Source organism: Dipteris shenzhenensis, chromosome 4 (genome assembly GCF_047967505.1).
Source record: "Dipteris shenzhenensis isolate YYH24624 ecotype China chromosome 4, Dip_SZ_1.0, whole genome shotgun sequence".
Taxonomy (NCBI): Eukaryota; Viridiplantae; Streptophyta; class Polypodiopsida; order Gleicheniales; family Dipteridaceae; genus Dipteris; species Dipteris shenzhenensis.
This window is the reverse complement of record NC_141599.1, coordinates 7,885,850-7,909,018: the sequence shown is the minus strand read 5'-3', so window position 1 is coordinate 7,909,018 and position 23,169 is coordinate 7,885,850.

Sequence of the window (23,169 nt, the reverse complement as noted above, 5' to 3'; positions counted from 1 at the left end):
GCATGGCTTAGATTGGCAACTTGGGGAATTCAAAGCGTCCCCTCTATGGCGATCTAGTCTACTCTGATCTAGATCTAAACCAGCCATTGATCGATGAAAGAGCAGCAAATAATTCCTTTTCTTTTGTTCTTTTTAAGTGCTGGGTCAGATGCGTCGATGTAGAGGCAAATGTGTGTGAAGGAAGTGGTTTTGTTGGCAAGGCTCAACTGTGAGTGTAACTTGCACCGAAATATGCACGTGAGGTAACGAGTGCGTAGAGCATGAAAAAATGAGCGACTTTTCTTTTTGGAGCACCCTCAAATTCTTCCCGGATCAAGAGATACAACTTGATCTAGGTGGAGGGGCAAAAGGAGTGCAAATGGTGCTCAATGATGATGTGTCACTGTGAGTCACATGCAGTGATGATGTGGCACTGTGCTTAGCAAGAGGTGTGCCACTGAAGCTCTGTGCTGAGGTGGCAGGAGTGTGCACAGTGTGCCTGGCAAGGGACTATGCCTGCAGAGGGTCAGTGCTGACTGGACTGCTGAGGTGGCAGTGCTGAGGTGGCACAGATGATGTCAGGGTGACATGGCAATGCTGACGTGGCATAGGTGATGTGGTTGATGACATGTCACTAATGATGTGGCAGATGATGTGGCTGATGATGTGTCACTGATGACATGGTAGGTGACATGGCTGATGACATGTCACTGATGATGTGGCAGATGATGTGGCTGATGATGTGTCACTGATGACATGGTAGGTGACATGGCTGATGATGTGTCAGATAGGATTGACACGTGGCACTTGGCTGACCACACCTCAGCCGGGGTTAACTTGACTGTACCATTTAACTGAAGTCAAATCTAATCTGCCACGTGTCATTTGGCTGACCCCACCTCAGTGTGTGGTGAGATTGAGGATAAGGGGTATCCTCCCTCTTTGCCACGTGTCGCTACGTGGAGAAGCCGGATGGAATCTCTGAGATGCCGACGAAATCTCAGAGATTCCGTCGTCGTTTTCGTTAGAGAGCATGGTTGGAGCTTTGTTGAAGAGGACGCCCGTTGCTAGAGCGTCGTTGGAGTTAGAAAGTCGCAGACGAGGCTTTTAGGGGGCGGCCGTTGAAGACGCTTGTTGTGCTAAGGAGCCATCGGTGGGCTGGAGGCGACGGAGCTCTCATAGCTCGTAGTCATTGTAGGTGAGACGGTTGAGCCGTCGCTGGAGGAGGCGAAGCTGTTGAGCATCTGATCAAGGTCCGACTTGAAGGGCTAGTTGGCGAAGGTGGCCAAGCATTGTGTTGGTGGAAACTTTGATACCACCGATTGATGGAGCCATCGATGGGCTGCGCTGACCTTCGATGGAGCCATCGGTGGCTGTAGCGTCGCCTATCACAGATTTGAAGCGCGGCCCATTTTTAGCGGCCTGTTGAGAGAGCCTGGGCTATCTGCAGTTTGCTGCACAGAGGCCATCGTTAGGCGTATGCTTTATCGTAGTCGGGCGTATGCTTTGTCATAGCACTCGTTAGCCTTTGCATGGGCGTTGGAGTTAGCATTGCTGGTGTCGCACTTCATTGCAAAGCTCTGTTGGAGAGCTGAGTATGCCTTAGAGACCGTGAACTATAGCGGCTTGGAAGCGTTGGTTGTCAGTGATAGTTGTAGTTTGTTGTCATGGCTACTGTTTCGCTTGCCTTGCTTGTGAGCAGCAAGGTAGCTGCTCGTTGTTGTTGAAGACTGCTAGGGTTGATGGCGGTATTCACTAGATAGCTCGCAGAAGGAGTAGAGGCGGTATTCGCTAGGGACGGCCGTCGAAGGAGCTTTGTTGGAGAGGCTTAGCTTCTTTCTCTTTCTCACAGATCTCTCAAAAACTCTCTCTCAAAGACTAAGATCTAGATCTCTCTTTCTCTCATAAACAAGGAATACTCTCTTTCTCAAGCAATGAAATCTTTCAAAGAACTCAAAGAAAGAATAATGGACAGAACTTTCTTCTCAATGGATGGAAATTTCTCTCAACGGAAGTGAAGGGACGGATCTCACAATCACTCAAGAGAAATCTCAATCTCACAATCTCTCTCGCACTCTCAAGAATCTCAATGTCTCAGCGGAAGACAAGGGAGCTCTGATACCATGACAAAATATGAAGAGGGGAGAGGAGAATAGTGGAGATGAGGAGAGAGGGCACAGCTAGAGAGCACACCACAAATGACTAACTGTACACTAGAATTAGTTGAAAAAATAGAATATATACAAACCCTTTTAGGGTTAGGGTTAGAGGATCTAACCCTTTCCTTTATAGCACTCTATAAGGTTAGTGCTATGCACATATGATCACGTGATGGTGCTATGCACACATGATCACATGATGTTAAGCATGAACTCTCAACAAAAATACATCTAGTAGATCACCCCGTATGTCAACTACAACACCAGCAAAATGGCAAGTACAATGCCCAACCAAATCAGCCCCGAGAATGCTCATAGATCAGCAATAAAATAGCCCAAAAGCACTGGACTAATGAGCGCACATAGCTCAGCAGTAGGCTACAACCAATTGCTCAGTGCACAAGCACAAAAAATGCCAAAACTCCTCTATGCAAATCCCGTAAAAAACACGTAAAATGTCTTGCAAACGCCTCAAGATCAGTGTGTCCTCAGCTCCAAGAGCACAAATGCAATCACTGGCAATCCCCTAGGCATCCAACTGCATCAAACATGCAATCCAGAGTCTCCCAACAGCTCCCAGATGAACTAGAGACAGTGGCAAAGAACTATGTTAAGACTGGAACCTGCAAATGCCAAGAATGGCTATGGCACCGAAATAAGACCCAAATCTGCTGGGAGGAAACCTCGATCTTCTCTATAGTAGCCCACGCTCTGTCAACCTACAATGAACAACAAGCAACCATATGTGAAGTTCCCACCATAGCAGCTTTGCAGGTCCTCCATAAGCCGCCTCTACAAGCTGCTAAAGTATTGATTTTGATGACCAGCGTATCTACATGACCAACCTATCTACTAGAGCTGATCATCATAGCTCCAACGATGCTTCTCCAAGGCCTAAGGCCTTCCAAACTCTCAATAGCTACTGCAATTTGCTACACTGGCCAACTGGACGTGCCACTCCTATGACAACAGCTCCTCCTTGCACAGCCAAGGCTTCATCTGCAATGCTCAAACGAGCAAGTCCACAAAGCTTAGCCTTAGCAGTGCCTCGACAAGGACTACTAGGCCTCAAATAATGATGAGTGATGCCTAGGCTCCTCCAACTGAGCGTCGACTCTTACAATGGCCTCAGATGCCATAGCTCGACTCTCCAACTCTAACGGATTCAACCGGTTGCAAGTTGGCCAGGCCACTCCAACTGCTCTACGACTCTAGAAGCCTTCCACGACTGTGCCCAAAGCTCCAAGCACATACGCTTCAACCAAAGCTCCTTCGCCCTCCAACAATATCCACTCGTGAGTTGCAAAACACCAATGTCAACGATCTCCAGCAAGTATCTACAAAGCAATGCTTCCATCAATGAGGCAATGAAGCTCCCAAATGATGTCTTCTCCAACCACTCCTACTCACGGCTCTACAACAGTGTCCTGCAACACACGCTCATGGGTGCCTCAACAGCCTGGGCTCCCTCGATGGCTGCATTGAACTCTCTCCTCAGGCTCTTCTCCTCGAGCTTCTGGAGCTCAAATTAGCAGATAAGCATAGTTATGGCTGCCCTGTCTTCTCCATGAGAGACATTGATCCAAAGATCCTTCAATGCTTGATTCACACACACCACAAGCCCTTGCGAAGATCCCCACAGATCGAACACCATGACATAGGTCTGATACCAGTTGTGTGAGAGGAGAGAAGACATAAAGGGGTAAGGAGACACCAAAATGTGGTGGAGCAAAAGCTACTCCAGCTTATTTCTCTATCACATATATATGAGTATACATGGGCACTGTAAAAATGGGTGGGCACAGCGCCCTTTACCCCAACATTATGGTCATATGGACGACATTTTCATGTGGAACGCATCGATTCAAAGAGAGTCATGTATGATTGTGGAGTCATGGCTAACTTCACACAAGATAGTCGAGCAAGTGCTTCGAATACCAATCTTCTCTCCTCACAGTTGGATTATTGTGGAACCATACGTGAAATCTATGAAGTTGATTTAAGATGATTTAGTATTTTCATTCTTGATGTAAAATGGTTTAGAACTATTTACAACGGTCCCCATGTGACAGTGAGAAAAGATAGTAGCAGTATGGACCAGGGCACTGGCTGTTGCCTTTTTGATGGACCCTTTGTCCTATTTTTTTCTAAATTTAAATATCTCTTGCAACGCCTTCCATTTAGTGATCCAAAGTGTAGGCTTCACCTCTCCATTGTCAAGCAAGGCTACATTGTTCACCTTCTCGTATAATATCCATTGTCCTATTGGATCTCCAAATACTCAAGGGATAAATTGTCCAAGTATCTGCCTCACCTCCAACTGTGTCATTCGATTGTGATCGAGCCAGCTCGTGTAAAGAAAGTCAAGTATTTAGGATATCATTTGATTGCAAAGAAATTTAGAAGCGAGTGTTCAGGTAAGCATTAATGCACTTTTAATTATGAGTAGGCAATCGATGTGGCACCCTAAACCCACCTTCAACTCTTAATTGCATCTATTGCATGTCCTATTTGTGGTCCTTTGCTGGTTGCCTCATGGGCAGATGCATTGAATAAGGTCATCTATGAGAATCACCATCGATTTTTGCCAACTGATCATCCTAGATATGTCGCCCCTTGTAATGAATCCCCCCCACAATCACTCACTGCGGGAGATTGGATGAGAATTTGGGATGGATCCATGACTCCTCCACCACTTGGCATGAGCTGGTAAGGGTTTCTAACTATTGTGTGCTATATTGGCTAGAAATAAAGATTGCCTACTAACATTAGCTTTTGTTTAGATACTCCATCTTTTATCGTTTAGCATATTGGTCCCACCTCAAGATCAATCACCTGCTTGATCCCATGCATATCTTCAAGAATGTGGCATCTACCATTTGGGAACATTTGAATGGGACATGAGATTCCGCAGGCATAAGGGAGGGTGCGTGAAGCTTGGCCACAAGAGAGGCCAAATGGGCGCATCTTTTTACCTCGTGCACTATGGAGGTTATCGAAGCTAGAGATGGTGGTGATGAAGCAAGCTATCACTACAGTTCGTACTCCCACAAGATGCATGAGGTGTTTCAAGGGGGCCTTCACAAAGAGCAAGAAAAGAGGTGTAGAGCAATTATATGGCTTGAAATCTCATGATTGGTACAAGATGATCCAAGTAAGTATTTTATGTGTATAATATCTTTTTCCTTCCGAATTTGTTAGTGAATTAGAAGCAACTAATCAACCATTCCTCGTGTGTTCAGTTCATACTACCTACTAGCATTTCTCGCAGTGCATCGAAGGACATGAAGGATTGTATTTACAAGATGGGTGAGCTTGTGAGGTACTTTATAGGATACAAAATGTGAATATTATATTTACAAGATGGGCAAGCTTGTGAGGTACTTTATAGGATGCAAGGTGTTCATATTGCTAATATTGCGTACTTTTTCCTTTCTAGGTATGTGAGGTCAAAGGAAATAGATCCCAACACACTTGAGAATGCTTGAGTTATGTCAGTGGATGTGGTTTGTTAAGTGGAGGAGACATTTCCACGCTCTATTCTCACAAGCCAACTACATCTCATAGTGCATTTGGTGGATGATATTACTATATGCGGTACTGTACATGCATGATGGTTGTTCTTCCTCGAGCACTTCATGAAGACCTTGAAGGATTTCGTGAGACAAAATGCAACACCCAAAGGTAGGATGGTTGAGGGTTGGTTGGTACAAGAGTCGCTTGTATATATTTATGTCATGCCTCATGAGATCATGCCTATCCTGAGTGAAGACAATGAAAGCATTGCACGCAGATGCTTCCATGGGGAAGCCATAGCAAGAAAAGTCTTCCTCACAGGCTACTAGTAGCATGGAATGGACAGGCCGAATCCACTAAAAAAATATTATGCATTATCCTCACCAAGGCAGTAGAACCACAACATTTTGATTAGGCAAAGAAACTGAATGCAGCCTTATGGGCATACAGAACCACACTCAAGGTCTGTAAAAGGAATACATCTTTTCAATTGGTGTACGGCCTTGAAGGTGTGGTCCCACTAGAATTTGTAATACCAAGCCTATGCATAGCAGCATAGGAACTCATGGGAGACCATGAATCCTTGAAAGAAAGACTCTATCAGTTGGAGAAGCATACAAATACAAGACTAGCATATAGAAAAATGCAAAAGAAAGGCATGGTTTGATAGAAATCATAAAGCTAAAGACATCAAGGAAGGTGACTTAGTCTTGTTATACAATTCCAAAGTACACAAAGGGAAATTGAAGTATCTAGGTCAAGGACCCTACCGAGTAAGAAAGATGAATCCCATCGGAGCTGTGTTGCTAAAAACATTGCATGGAGTCCAATTCAACACAATAATAAACGAGATCCAACTGAAGTGCTACTACTTGAACATGCAAGCCATCCCTGCCAAAAATGAAGATTTGGAAAACCCAAGTCTTCCTTAGTTAGGATTAGATTGTATCATGAGCACTCACTTGCATATGTACATCTTCGCACATATAGGTAGCATCAATCGATTTTAACCTAGGGCTTAGAAGTGATGCCTGAGTTCTAGCTGCCCTATGAAATCCCAGCAAAAACAAAAAGCATGTAGTTAGTCCCTATCTAGCTACTAGGTCACGTGCAATCACATGCTTTCGCTTAAACACATAGATGATTGCATGAATAATTGTGCCACACACTTTCATTCCACACTCTCAAAGCATGTATAAAAAAAAAGATCTCTCATAAACACACACAAAGGTCAAACCTGCATGCCAACTAATCTAATGATCAATGATACACCACATGCACATGGATGCAAGTTCAAAAAAAATGCCACCACTAAAGACAATGCACAAAAAGAGCCCACTGCCTCAACCATGATACCCTCTCTAGAGTTCGCAACCATCTACATCCTCTCAACCATGGTGACCACAAGCATTTGTGGTCCAAAGCAATAGCTCCGAGGAGGATTCAGTGCATGACCAGGAAGAACAAATGCCACCCTTTTCACCACCGGCCTACACAACCATTGATGGGGCCTAGTCATTGGAACTTGTTTGGCCACCTACATCGACTTATGCTCTTTCCCAGGAAGCAACATCTTACTTAGAGAAAAGGGGTCTAGGCAGTTTGCATGAGAGCCTAAAATCCTTGAAGGATAGTCCTACAATGACCACATACATCAAGGACTTTCTCTATTGTTACCACTCCAGCAGCAATGCATAAGTTGGCAAGTATGGTACCATCACTGTACATCATAGCCCACTCAGCATTATCCTTCATAGTACAGTCATGCAAAGGGCTTTCTCACTCCCAACACAAGGTGCCAAATACCCTACATGGCCTACTGATGCAAAATTTCTTAAAGTATAGCCTCTATCCTTGCCAAGGGCACACTGTTCCATAGGGATGGTATATTACTTCGCACCATCCTTAACCCTTGCCTCAAGGAAGTAGCACAATTCCTATCCACAATCTTGGGTATTAAGTGCGGTAAGAATCGATCCCTTCCACTCTACACATTTGTCTTGTTGAGTAGGAAACTCAAGCAAGACTGGATCCAACACTTAGTCATCTTCTTCACAAAAAAACTAGATGGTTCATTAGGCCAAACTTGTAAAATTCCACACTTATTGGCTATAATCATAAAAAATGAGCTACAGGAACAAGAAATGACTCTGCCCCAGTCACCAAAACCAATTGAGTAGTCGGACATTCCCTTCTCACCACCAATATGGGAGTTGTCACCAACTTCTCCTACTATTGCATTGGTAAGTGTAGATGCCTCAAAAGAAATGCCTATTCAGAAGGTCAGAATTGAGGAATTTCCCCATGAGATGCTACAACTCGGTGCACAACTACAACCAATATATCTCCAACAATAACAACAACCAGAGCATGAGGTAAGATTGGCACCAGAGCCTGAGGAAAGATCAGCACCAAAGCCTAAGGCTACATCAGATCCAAAACTGCCCATTGGCGCCATGCTAGTCAATGAGCCACAAGGGGAGCTAGTGTCAGATCAATAGTATGGCTATTGTACACAAGTGACTCAAATACCATTGGAACAACCTCCCACTAGTACTACAAAATCATTAGGATGGCTACATGGGCACCACTTGTATCACCAATATTATAAGTCCTCATCACTGTCTGTCATTCTCCAACATCAAGCAAGCCAAATGATCCAAATGTTCGAACTATTCACTAGCTTGGCCAAGGAAGAATATGCAAGGGAATTGAATAGACAAACTACAATAGAAATTGAAAACCAATTCCATGCAATCACCATAGAGGTCAAGGCACTTCGAGTGCAAATAGATGAGAAGGAAGTAGAAGAAGTGCGCATGAACCAAGCTCTCCAAGCTCAAGAGAAGGCAGTGAGGGATGTGACCTCCAATTTCCACCAAAGTTCAACATAGTTGACAGCAACAGTACAAGGAATGACAATCCTACAGACCTACTATAACTCCTTGACCTCTGCACATGCTCAGCAGATGGAGGTAGTGGCACAAGATCGATTAGTCTAATTCACAAAGAAGAAGAGCTCTAGGATTGCAAAGACAAGCTTGAAGACATGAAACAGTCTTTGGCAGTACGTGTCTTCAACATTGATGAGCTTACAAGAGAATGCAGAATCTTAAAGAACCAGCTTGCTACTGCTAAAGAGGCTAGCACTTCATAAGCACAAGTCTTGGACTAATGGTCCAATGCCACTGAAGACACTCCTCAATAGCCGAAGGTCACCTTGCAAATGAAAAAGCTTAAGGAGGAATATACTTCCATCTACCAGATATACAAAGAAAAAATGGAGGAGATGCACTCCCAAAAGATAATCATATCCAAGCTTGAACTCCAATTGCTAGTGCACGCACAACAATGAGTCAATGGAAGACAACACCAATGAAGCCCCACTACAATGCACAACGGTGGTGTACCAAGAGCTTGTGGCTACTCTACAAGTGGAAGATTACCTCAATGCACATGTGCTTATTGTTGAGATATCAAGCTCTACCCCCGATATATCTCCTGGATGACTATCATTTATGTCACCGCCTATGATAGTTGTACTCGTGGTGTAGTTAGACTACCATGTATGTTTTTGGTTTGGGTTCACATATGAACCACGTATTCTAGGTTTTGACATATAGGGTATTTCCCTCTTCTATTGTATGGTTGTTGTGTGCAAAAGTGAAGAAAGGCTTCACCCTCCAACCTTGTGTCCTCTCTCTTTTGTGTGCCGTGAAGAAAGCTGAACTTGAGTCTCCTATCTCTCTCCCTTGTTCTTTACATGGTATCAGAGCCTTGTTCGTGGTAAGGAGCTCAAGAAAGCAAGCCAAGTTTGTGGTGTCCTGGTAAGAGGACCAGTGTTGCTTTCCTATTTCGAGTTTGGGAGCAAATCTCTGCAGGTAGCACAGCAAGAAGTGCAGGAGTGCACTGTTTCAGATTTGAGGCTGTTTCGGGGCCCGTTTTGAAGGCGGAAGTTCTTCGCAGGCACTCAGAAAAAGGCCCTGTTTTTGCTGTGCGACCACCGTGCGGCTAGTCGGTGGAAAGGTGCCACTGAAATTGCATCGTATGCCTATGTGCAGAGATATTGGGAGTTGCAGATTCATGCCTGTTGCCTGTTGCCTGTTGATGCAAAATCGTCACTAGGAAGTGACTGTGTGGTGAAATACCACTTTCGTCACTGTTGCAGATCTGCCCCTGTGAGGCCTTTTGCAGAAGTTTTGCTATTTGCCCTTGTGAGGCATTTGCTGTGTTTACAGGTTGCTGTTGCAATTCGTGATTTGTAAAATGTCTGAGAATCTGTCTACCATTGTCAGTGAGAAGCTTGACAAGAACAACTTCCAAGCATGGAAGTTCAGGATGACAAACTTCCTTATGGGAAAGGGAGTTTGGGATTACATCAGTGGTGAAACTACAGAACCAGTTTTGGGTGCTGCTCCCACTCCTGCTGAATTGAAGGCCTTTAAAGATTGGCATGAAAAAGCCAGAAAATGCCTGTATTGGCTGTCTGTTAGCATTTCAGATTCTATGATTGTGCATATACAGGATGTAGAGATGCCTAAGGAGGCATGGGATACATTGGTGAAGCTGTATAGCACAAATACCAAAGCACGAAAGATGCAGCTAAAGCAGGAGTTGCACAATGTGCAGAGGAAAAATCTGAATATAAATGAGTATTCTTTGAAGGTGAAAGGCCTTGCAGATTCTCTTGCCTCTATTGGAGCACCTGTTGATGATGAGGACTTAGTGTCCGTGACCTTGAATGGTCTTGGGAAAGATTATGCACAGTTTCGGACATCCATTGGAGTCCGTGAAACATTTCCTGATTTTCAGGAACTTATTGCTCTCTTGCTGAGTGAAGAGCAAAGGAATGGTGGTTCAGCCACCTCAACTTCTCAAGAGACTGCTTTCTACTCGAATACAGGTAGAGGCAGGGGTAGAGGAAGAGGCCGTTTTGGTGGCTGTGCAGGAAATCAGAACCAGCAGCAACAACAGGAAAACCAGTCCTATGGAGGAGGACGTGGTAGTTCTAGAGGCAGGGGGAGCCAAAGAGGCCGTGGTTCATGGCAAAGGAACCAGCAAGTAAATAGCAGCACAGAATGCTATTATTGTGGAAAGCCTGGACACAAGGAGAATACATGCTATAAAAAGCAGAATGACATCAAAAGTGGGAAGTTGCAGCAAAGCAACTATGCATCATCAAGTGGGCATGGTGACGACAGAAATGAGCACCTTTTTGTGATGCAGCATATGGTTAACTCCATGTCAGGAGATGCTGCAGCTTGCAATGATGTTTGGTATGTTGATTCAGGTGCCTCTAACCACATGACCAGTCATGGTGAGTGGTTTCATGATGTTAGAAATTTGGATAAGCCAGGTTATGTTGAAACAGGTGATGATAATGCGCACCCAATTACACAGGTTGGTAAAGTGCCATTGGCTATGCAGGATGGCAAAACGAAGTACTTGGCAGATGTACTTCATGTTCCAAAAATCACTAAGAACCTGGTTTCAGTTGGCCAGATGGTTGAGCAAGGTCTGCAGGTTAGATTTAATCCTGATGGATGCTTTGTTGAGGACTTGAAAAATAAATGCCACTTGGTTGCGAAAGGCAACAAAAATGGAAGAATGTTCACCTTGGATGTTGATATGCCTGAGGTGAAAGCTGCTATGTTTGCGCATGGGAGAGGTGTCATTGCAGATATTGAGATATGGCACAAGCGCATTGGGCACGTGAATATACAAAGGCTGAAATCTATGCAAACGAAAAACATTGTTGCAGGTTTGCCTAAATTCAGAGTTGAGGGAATGCAAAAAGTATGTGAAGCATGCCAAATGGGTAAGTAGGCCAGACATGCATTTCCCAAAAATGCTAAGGTGAGCAGAAGACCTTTGGAAGTGATCCATTCAGATGTTTGGACAACCAAAACTGCTTCTATTGGTGGATGCCATTATTATGTGACGTTTATTGATGACTACACTAGGAAGGTGTGGATTTATTTTATGAAGCACAAAAGTGAAGTGTTCAGCCATTTCAAGGCTTTTAAGGCCATGGTTGAAAAAGAGAAAGGTGTGCATATTAAAGTGCTAAGATCTGATGGAGGGGGAGAGTACTTTTCAGAAGAATTTTGTGAATATCTGAAAGAACAAGGAATTCAAAGGAAGTACTCATGTAGGTCTACCCCTCAGCAGAATGGGGTTGCAGAAAGGAAGAACAGGCATATTGCAGAAGTAGGATGGGCGATCCTAAATGAGAAAAACATGCCTGATTATTTTTGGGCTGAAGCAGTAGCAACTGCTGTTTATATTATGAACAGAACCCCCACTGCAGCTGTCCATGGCATGACGCCTGAAGAAATGTATACAGGCCAAAAACCATATATTTCTCACTTGAAGGTATTTGGTTGCATAGCTTATGTTCATGTTCCTGATGAGAAGAGAACAAAGCTGGATCCAAAGGCAGAAAAATGCATCTTTATTGGATATGCTCTGCACCAGAAAGGGTATCGCTGTTATAACCCTTCCACCCGCAAAATGCAAGTGAGCAGAGATGTTGTTTTTGATGAAATGAGCAGCTGGTATGCACCAACTGTTATGGTAGGAGATGCAGATGCAGGAAATGGGAATGCTGCAATAAATGCAGAGCAGAAATCTCAAGCCTTGAGTGGACCCAGAGAGTCCTCTACTAGTGGATCTAATGCATGGACAGGGAGATTGAGATCTAGTGAATCGTCACATGGCAGTCCTGATAGTGTTGTGCAGGTATCACATAAGGGAAAAGAAAAAGTGGACCATGCTCCAGTGTTTGATGTGTCTGCTGATAGCTCTCATGTTGATGGAGAGTCAAGTGGCTCTGAAATGAGCCTTGATGAGGAACTTGGGATTCCTTCTGTGTTACACCTGGTGCAAGGAAAAGCAGGCATGATTTAAAGACTCCTGCAACTGATCCAGTTGTACGGAGGTCCACTCGTATTAAGTATCTAGTTGATAGGCTGAGATATGATGGGTATACAGCACATCACTATGCTTATATGGTCAAGGTTCTAGAGGAGCCAGAGCCCACATGTTTTGAGGATGCAGCAGGGCATAAAAATTGGGAAGCAGCTATGGATGAAGAGATGGCTGCCTTGGATGCAAACCACACTTGGGATTTGATGCCTTTGCCTCATGATAAGAAGGCTATTGGCTGCAAGTGGGTTTACAAAGTAAAGCACAATGCTGATGGGTCTGTTAACAGGTACAAGGCAAGATTGGTTGCCAAAGGTTTTGCACAGACATATGGAATTGACTATGAGGAAACTTTCAGCCCAGTTGCAAGGATGGCAACCGTGACAGCAGTAATTGCTATGGCTACTGCAAAGGGATGGTCTTTGCATCAGATGGATGTGAAAATTGCCTTCTTGCATGGTGATTTGCAGGAAGAGGTTTATACGATGCAGCCAGAAGGTTATGAGGATAATGCACACCCCGATTTTGTATGCAGGTTGCGCAAAGCCTTGTATGGCTTAAAACAGGCGCCGAGGGCATGGTCAGACAAGATAGGGCAATATCTTGTCACTATTGGATTTCAGATTTCCAATTCAGATTTTTCACTTTATGTGAAAAGGACAAACAGAGGGATTGTGCTTATAGTCATCTATGTTGATGACTTGATTATTACAGGTGATAGTGATGCAGACATTAATGAAGTGAAGCTGCTGTTGAAGCAGAAATTTGAGATGAAAGATTTGGGAGAGCTGCGTTACTTCTTGGGCATTGAGGTTATTAGATCCCCGAGTGGGATATGGCTGTTGCAAAGGCAATACGGTTTGGACATGTTGTCCAAATATGGGATGACAGGCTGTAAGCCTATCTCTGTTCCATTGGAGCAGAATGTGAAGCTCAATGCAGAGACAGGTGAGCTTCTTGAAGATATTACTATGTACAGGCGCATAGTAGGTAGCTTGATTTACATGACTATAACCAGACCAGATTTGAGCTATGCTGTGGGGCTGGTGAGTCAGTTTACACAGGCACCGAGGAAGCCACATTTGGATGCGGCTAGGCGCATACTGCAGTATGTGAAGTCCACATTGCATTATGGACTGTTTTATGAAGCTGGGTGTGCATTACAGGTACATGGATACACAGATGCTGACTGGGCTGGTAGTGTCTCAGACAGGAGATCTACTAGTGGTTTTATGTTTTCCCTTGGGAGTGGTGCCATCAGTTGGAGCAGCAAGAAGCAGCCAACAGTTGCCTTGTCGAGCACAGAGGCTGAGTACAGGGGTGCAGCAATGGCTGCATGTGAGGTAGCTTGGTTACGGAAGCTACTTGCAGATATGGGACAGTCAGTTCATGCAGCAGTTGTCATTCATTGTGACAACATTAGCAGCATCATGCTTGCTAATAACCCAGTTTATCATGCTAGAACGAAGCACATTGAGGTGCATTATCACTTTGTGAGAGAGAAGGTTCTAGCTGGTGAGATTGATCTTGTCTATGTCAGCACTGAGGAGCAGGTGGCTGATATTTTTACGAAGGCATTGGGTACCGAGAAGCTTCGCAGATTTAGGAGCTTGCTTGGTGTACGTGAGATGGATTTGAGCTTGAGGGGGAGTGTTGAGATATCAAGCTCTACCCCCGATATATCTCCTGGATGACTATCATTTATGTCACCGCCTATGATAGTTGTACTCGTGGTGTAGTTAGACTACCACGTATGTTTTTGGTTTGGGTTCACATATGAACCACGTATTCTAGGATTTGACATATAGGGTATTTCCCTCTTCTATTGTATGGTTGTTGTGTGCAAAAGTGAAGAAAGGCTTCACCCTCCAACCTTGTGTCCTCTCTCTTTTGTGTGCTGTGAAGAAAGCTGAACTTGAGTCTCCTATCTCTCTCCCTTGTTCTTTACACTTATCCAATGGAAGCAACTCCAAATAAGGATCATATCTACTCATCCAACAATCAAATGGGACTGTTCCATATGGACCAAAACTCTACGCATAATTTGCTAAGACTTGTCCAAAGATTAGAAAAATATCTTCTGCCTATCTACACATGCCGATTTCATAGCACTCAAGATAGATGCTTTCATTGCATATGTATGCCTCATGGGTAGTCCTCCATGTAGGGTTATTGCTGGTTTGTTACCATTGCTACAAAGGCCATAGCTATTATTTGCAAGGCATGACATAATCGACATCCCACCCATGTAGCTGATGATCCCATCGCACTAGCAAAAAGAAGTGTCGAAAGATGACAGGGCCTATCTCACATCCAACTTCCCATATCTAACCACTCTCTCTGCCAACTTCATAACCTCACTTACCCTTGCTGCCACCACCCTCTTAACCTTCCTCGAGCTCCATCCTAACATCTATTCCCTCCATCATCTCTTTGCTCATGCCTCTCACCATTTTCAACTAACCCACAATCACAAACTTACGAGCCTCTCACACCTAGCATCTTCCCTTCCCTTGCTAATCCTACCTTGGAGGATTACCAAGCTGCTCAAACCATTTTCCCAGTTCTTCCCCCCCTCCCCTTTGCTCCTCCTTCCACAACTAATACTCTTCCATATTTCTCCCTCATGTCCCTAGTTTCTTGCCCTACCCCATCATCACCTCTGACATTACTTGTGCTACCATCAACAGAAAATGATATAGTATTTGATTTTAAATGTCAAGATCTGGATAATCCAACTCATACTCCCATGCCAAGTTCCAATGATGGGTATGATTTTGATGAGATACCACTTCCTAGTATCCCCATCAAGGAATTTCGGAGCAAATATCTTGATATGAAAAATCGGGGTGGAATGACCCTAGACAACTTTCCTACCAACCTTCGTCAGCATCAAATTAGTGTAAATATTGGATAAGCAAGTTGGATCCACAACCTAATTGGTGTCGGCTCATTGAAAGAGTATCTATGTGCACCTCCATGTCTCAGAACCCATCCCAAGTTCTATGCAGTTCCACGACGTAGAAAATGCAAATCCAACATACACAATTTGGATGAAGATTGCACCATTAATTGGCCATGATCAAACCATACTCTGGTGTAGAATGGAATATCCAAGGCACAATGATCTGAGTAGTTCAATAGCATGAGCAAATAATGTGCGGTAACATTGATCGCTTCCTTTGCCTAAATGCTATCTTTTGCAAAACATTGGAATACATTCTATGTTGGAATACTAAAAGAAAAGAGTAGAGTGGACACAAACTCAGAATACTTGCTTATGGAATGAAGAAAAGTGAGGTCCTTAAGTAGGCACCTCATACAAGCTCACTGACATCACTGATGACAATCATCTCCTCAATTTGCTCCTAGATTCTCTCAATCATCCTATGTGGCTCTCCACCACCTAACTGTGCTTGTGGGCACCTAACTGTGCCTCTAGCACTCACACATAGAAACATAAGGTGTGCCTGAGGCATACACCTTGAGATATCCCAACAAACCCCCCCTCAAGGAAATGCCTCAGGATATGTCAAGGATACATCTAGTCTCATAGTTTCTCATGCCATCTCATGGTGGTCAAGGATAAATCTATGGCTAGGTTCTCATGCTAGCAAGGGTTTCCTTGGGTGTAAGGTAAACAAAAGGGATACAAAAAGACTTTCCAATGGTTATCTCCCCTGCATGTACATGCACACAATGTCTGCAGGAGGTACCATGGAACAAAACATACACATGGCCTACATCATAAGGTGACCAGAGGTGTTTACAAAACACACAAAACACACAAAACACAATAGTTTATTTTCATTCATTTTGGAGGACTATCCAGGCTGAGTACCTTGACATAAAAAGAGAGATCTGGAGCATACATAGAGATGTGTTTAAAATGCATAATCTTCAAAGGATGCCTCATCTTGTGGAGGCTCATTAACTGTAAGTAGATTTGCATTTTCTGTCTTTGCTTTGGCTCTGCAAAACTTCTCATTATGGTTGTTCTTGCCATAGTGCTTGCATGGATTAACTTTGAAGCAGTCCTTTGAAAGGTGATTTGTCTTTCCATAGTGATTGCAAGGAGTATACTTGCCCTTCTAGACTTTTACAGCATAAGCAGTGTCATTGCCTTTCCTTAGCTCCATATGCCTTTCTTCTTCTTGGAGAGTAGAGATAATGCCTTCAAGGTTAGGATTGGGAAGATTCTTCAAAGTGCTAACAATGTGATCAAATCCAAGAAGGAGCAGGCGCAGAGAAAATGCAGCAAGAAGATTCGACGAAAATCGTACAATGGCGACTAGCAGATGTTGAAATTCTTCAATTCCTTGCAGCTCGAAATTCGCCCCAACAAGATGGATCTCCAGCTAGAAGGGCATGGGAAATGGGTGAGAACCGGAGGAGAACAAGCTCAAGCAAATTTTTGGAAGAAGAGGGAGAGATGGTGAAGAAGAAGAAGAGGAAGAAGATGATGATGTGGCAGAAATGGGCTCAAGGGGGATCAAAGGGCTCTGATACCAAGTTGGAATACTAAAAGGAAAGAGTAGAGTGGACACAAACTCAGAATACTTGCTTATGGAATGAAGAAAAGTGAGGTCCTTAAGTAGGCACCTCATACAAGCTCAATGACATCACTGATGACAATCATCTCCTCAATCTGCTCCTAGATTCTCTCAATCATCCTATGTGGCTCTCCACCACCTAATTGTGCTTGTGGGCACCTAATTGTGCCTCTAGCACTCACACATAGAAACATAAGGTGTGCCTGAGGCATACACCTTGAGATATCCCAACATTCTAGAGGTCCCATGTTACCTCGATACCCATTTTTTCCCACTCAGCTTCAATCCCAATGAACAGATCGATGCTTAGATTAGAAGTGGACTCTATCAAAGAGTGATCTTCTTAGAAGCATGCCACATATCTCTATTTGAACAAATGGTGTGGATATAGGCTACCTAGAAACTGAGCAAAAATTGTATGGTGCTAAGGCTTTCTAGCAAGATCAACTAGCACGACACAAGTTCCACAAGCACTAGATTATATGCATAGCAACCTAGGTACATGCTCACAATAAGCCATAACCCAAGGATGGGTAATAAAATGGATCCGAGAGTATGTTGTCTCTGTGCCAAAATGGACTAGAATGTGTGTGTAGAAGAGTAGGGGGGCAAAGCTCCGCTTGTACTTGCATAAGCCTAGGAATAATCTCTCTTAGGAATCCTCAACATGCAATTTTTACTTGCAATTCCTACATATGAGTTCTACATGCAACTCCTACATGCAAGTCCTACATGCAATTCCTACATGCATGTTCTACTTGCAACTTCTACATGCAACTCCTACATCCAAGTCCTACATGCAATTCCTACATGCATGTTCTACTTGCAACTTCTACATGCAACTCATACATGCAAGTCCTACATGTGATTCCTACATGCACGTTCTACTTGCAACTTCTACATGCAACATGCATCTCCTACATGCAACTTGTAACTTCTATATGCAAGTTCTACATGCAGAGAGAGAGTGTCTTACAATTCCTACATGCAGAGAGAGAAGCTCTCCAACTTGAATAAATACTCCATAAGGGACTGAAGCCTACACTCTTTGGGGCATTGTGTTGAGTTCTACTTTGGTATTCCAAGCAATTGTCTCAAGTGTCCATGCTTCCTTGCACTCCACGTCCAAGAGCATGTCCTACCTTGCAACTCCTCCCCCCTCTCCCCTAACCTTGCAACCTCTCCTCCTCCCTCCTCCTCATCCCTCCTCCTCCTCCTCCTCCTCCTCCTCTCCCTTCTCCTCCTCCCTCCTCCTTCTCTTCCTTCTCCTCCTCCTCCTCCCTCCTCCTCCCTCCTCATCCCTCCTCCTCCTCCTCCTCCTCTCTCTTCTTTCCCCCATGCTCTTACACCTTCTTCCTCTCCCACTCCTATGCTCCCCCTAAACCCCTAGTTCCACAACCCTGAAACTCCATGAACTCGAGGGAGACGAGTTCTCCACCATAAAATGTCCTAGTTGAAATCTCAAACAAAATATGTTGCATGATTATGACTTGTACAGTTGAAGCTAGTCATACCAACTAGGAGCATAAGCTTATCGGAGCACTGTGGGCCTATCAAACATCATACAAAGTGGCCATCAACTGCATCCCCTTCAGCATAGCCTTCGGGGTAGAGGCACTTATGCCAATGGAGTACATAGTGCCTAGCCTACACATTGCAATTAAGAAGAGGCTCACCAAAAATGCTTTAGCTGAGCGCCTAACTGATCTTCAATGGCTAGATGAGACAAGATTTCATGCAACATATTGCCTTAGAGTAGAGAGGGCAAGGTACAAAAAATTGTTCGATTGCAATCTTAAGAACAAGGACCTATAACAAGGAGACTTAGCACTCGTCTATAGTTTTCGCAACACCAAGTGCAAAGTTCTTAAATATAGGGGCATGGGTCCCTACCACATAGTGAAGATCACTCTTCACGGTAATGTAGAATAGCCACCCTAGACATGGTTGAGATGGACGGCTATCTCAAGGGTAGCAAAATGAAAATGCATTATGGTTCCCTCACTCTACATCTCGGGGGGGTCACTATGTACAAACCCTCTATATCACGTGCGTTCAAGGCCTATATTTAAAATCCCTTATATGTAAAATTTTTCATTAATAAAATGTACCCCTTTTCTATACAAATTTGTAATTTTTTTCCAAAACTATTTAAAATAGTCCCTTATGTATATTTATTTCTGTAAATTTTAGAAATAAAAAATATCCTTTTGTTGAACTCACGTGATAGAGTTACATATGATGAGTGACCCCCCCGAGCTCTACATACTCTCTAGGAACCGATAGAAGGAGCTTAAGGCTGAGGTAGCATAAATGAAATGCAAGGTCATTGAAGAGGCCAGGATACATAATGCCAAAAGTAAACAAAGGAAATAAATGACTCTATTCAAGGCTACAATATAAGACCTACGCCCAAGCGATGAATTAACAATAGATCCGAGTAGGTTGAGTATTTATTTGTAGGGTTTGGGTGTACAAGGTGAGAGTGCTCTCAACGGAAGCAAGAACGGAAGAGGGAGAGAGAGAGATAGAGAGCCACACAAGTTTGGTGGGTGCAGAACCACCCTAATCTTCTTTTTCATTCATTTATATATGTCTTTGAGTATTGTACATAACCGGGGTAAAGGCACAGTGACCTTTAACCCCACAACCTCCCACTTAAAGGACAATGTGCCTTTAAGGGAGAACAACCAGTGAGCATACTATCCAATGCCCATCAATACACGACAATACTCAAACCGCTCACTAGGCAGACTCTTCGTTAGCATATCTGCAGGGTTATCATCTGTATGAACCTTGACAAGCTCTATGCGCTTGTCCTCAAGTACCTCCCTGATGAAATGGTACCTGACCTCAATCTGTTTGGTCTTTGCATGAAAGACCAGATTCCGTGCTAGCTGATAGCACTCATGGAATCACTATGCAATGTCGGTACACCTCTTGAATCCCCAAATCTCCCACTAGCCGATCAAGCCATATAGCCTCCTTGCAACCCTCTGTGGTTGCAACATACTCAGCCTCTGTGGTAGACAAAGCAATGCACTTTTGTGCGCGAGACATCCACGACACTGCACCACTTGCAAAGGTGAACACATAACCAGAAGTGGATCTCCTACTATCCACATGCCCTGCATAGTCTAAATCTGTGTACCCAAGTACACGCATTTCTCCTTTACCAAAGCAGATGCACATCTCCTTGGTACCCTTCATGTACCTCATGATGCACTTAACTGCCTCCCAATGCCTCTTTCCTGGATTAGCCATATATCGGCTAACAACTCCCACTGCAAATGCAATGTCTGGTCTAGTAGCTATCATAGCATACATAAGACTCCCAACTGCTCATGCATAAGGAACCTTGGCCATCATGGCCCTCTCCTCATCTGATTTGGGACTATCTGTATGACTCAGTTTCACATATGGAGGCAATGGAGTACTCACTGCCTTCCCCCCCCCATATTGAAACGCTGCAATACTTTTGTAACATACTCTTTTTGTGAAAGCCAAAGGAGTTTCCTACTCCGATCACGCGTGATGCGCATACCAAGAATATGACCTGCAAGTCCCAAATCCTTCATATCAAAGGCCTCATGCAACTTGGCCTTTAATGCATCTAGCATACAAGTATTCTTGCTAGCCAATAGCATATCATCCACATATAGCGCCAGGATTATCAAGCTACTATCCTGAGCCCTTTTACTGTAGAGGCAGTGATCAATTTCACTCCTTCTAAAACCCTGGGACCGAATGAAAGCATCAAACTTCTGATACCATTCTCTAGGCGCTTGCTTAAGACCATAGAGACTCTTCTTCAGCTTGCAAACTAAATGCTCTTTGCCCTTTTCTTCAAAGCCTTCCGGCTGCACCATGTAAATTTCCTCATGCAAATCCCCATGCAAGAAAGATGTCTTGACATCCATCTACATAAGCTCCATATCCTCTGATGCCACTAGTCCAAGCATGCATCTAAGTGTGGTCATCTTCACAACCGGAGAGAATATCTCATCAAAGTCCACACCCTTCTCTTGCTTGAACCCTTTAGCAACCAAACGGGCCTTGTACCTAGGCACATCATCACCTCTAACCTTCATTTTGTAGACCCATTTACATGGCAATGCTTTCTTTCCATGTGGCAAAGAAACCAAGTCCCAAGTCTTATTCTTCATAAGTGAACTCATCTCTGATTGCATAGCATACTCCCACTTGCGTTGATCCTCATGCATCATAGCCTCTTTATAGCAAGAAGGCTCCCCGCAATCAGTAAGCATCACATAGTCTACCCCTGGAACAAACCTATCAGGTGGTCTAGACACTCTAGATGATCTTCTCAAGGGCATTTCAGCTTGCTGTCCCACCTGCATATCAGCCACATTTGGCTCATCATTTCCACCGATAGATGATCCATCATCTACCCTTGATTGTATACCTATGGGAGTACTTGGTGGTACCATTTCTTGCACATTTGGTGCATGGACAGCTTGCTGTCTATCAACATGCGGCAGGTGGATTCACATCCTGGAAAGTGATTCTCCTCATTTCCACATCCCTCATGGGTGCCTTATGCATCTTCTTCTCATTGAAGACCACATCATGGCTGCGTATGATATTCTTTGCTTCTGGATCCCAGAGACGATAGCCCATCTCTCCACTTTCACCATAACCCAGAAAGATGCATTTCCTAGACTTAGGATCTAGCTCGAAGCTCTTTTGGCACATGTGCATATGCCTCACACCCAAATATACGCAAATGAGAGTAAGAGGGCTTCTTGCCACTCCATGCCTCTTCAGGAATACCACCATCCAGACTCTTACTAGGTGATCTATTGATCACATGCACTGCAGTCTTCATTGCCTCAGCCCAAAAACCACCAGAAAGACTTGCATTGGAAAGCATGCATTGCAACCTTTCTTGAATGGTACGGTTCATCTTTTTTGCAACTGGATTTTGCTCTGGAGTATGAGGGGATGTGAGCTCCCTCTTAATCCCACGTGTATCACAGAAATGCTCAAAGTCATGAGAGAGATACTCTCCACCATTGTCAGTCCGTAGGCATTTAAGCGTTCTACCTGACTGATTCTCAACCAAGGCCAGCCATTTCTGAAATACCTGGAACAAATCACTCTTCCGAGCTATAGCATAAGCCCACACTTTGCTAGTTGCATCATCAATGAATGTCACATAGTATTCATCCCCGCCTAATGACCGTGTAGGCATGGGACCGCATACATCTGAATGCACCAAATCAAGCTTTTCAAACTCTTTCTTTCCTCTTCTTTTATGGGCTGATTTAGTCTGCTTCCCATAGAGAAAATTGCTCACAAAATTCAAAATCAAAGAAACTCAAATGCGGTACATAATCCAAACGGCATAAGAGTTTCATTCCATTCTAGCTCATGTGCCCCAACCTGCAATGCCACAAAGAAGTGCTTGGCTGCTCGGTTATTGCAACAACATGATCAAATACCCCTGATACATGTAAGGGATACAAAGTCCCACACTTGGCACCCCTGGCCAAAAGCATAGAGCCCTTTTGAATTTTCCAACTCTGAAAGCCAAAAGTGGTGTGAAAACCAGCATCATCTAGCTGACCCACTAAAATAAGACTCTTGGTCAGCTTAGGCACATGTCTCACATGTTTCAAAACAAATGCAGACCCATTTGCAAAAGAAAACTTTATGTCACCTACTCCCACTATGTCACATGCATAGTCATTTCCAAGATGCACACAACCTGTCTTTCCACTATCATAAGTGGAGAACCATTCCCTATGGGGAGTAACATGGAATGAAGCACCAGAATCCAAAATCCAATCCTGGGAATATGCATCATCGGAAGTGGTAAGCAACTCTACAGATAAACTAGACATGAAGAGAACGTCATTGTCACTATCATGTGTGACTGCATTGATCTCCTCGATCTTCACTTTTGCTTTGTCTTCCCTTGGACTTTCTTCCTTCTGATTTGCACAGCAATTTGCATTCTTTTTCTTATCCTTTTGCTCTCTTTTCAGCTTGTAGCAATCCTTTTTCATATG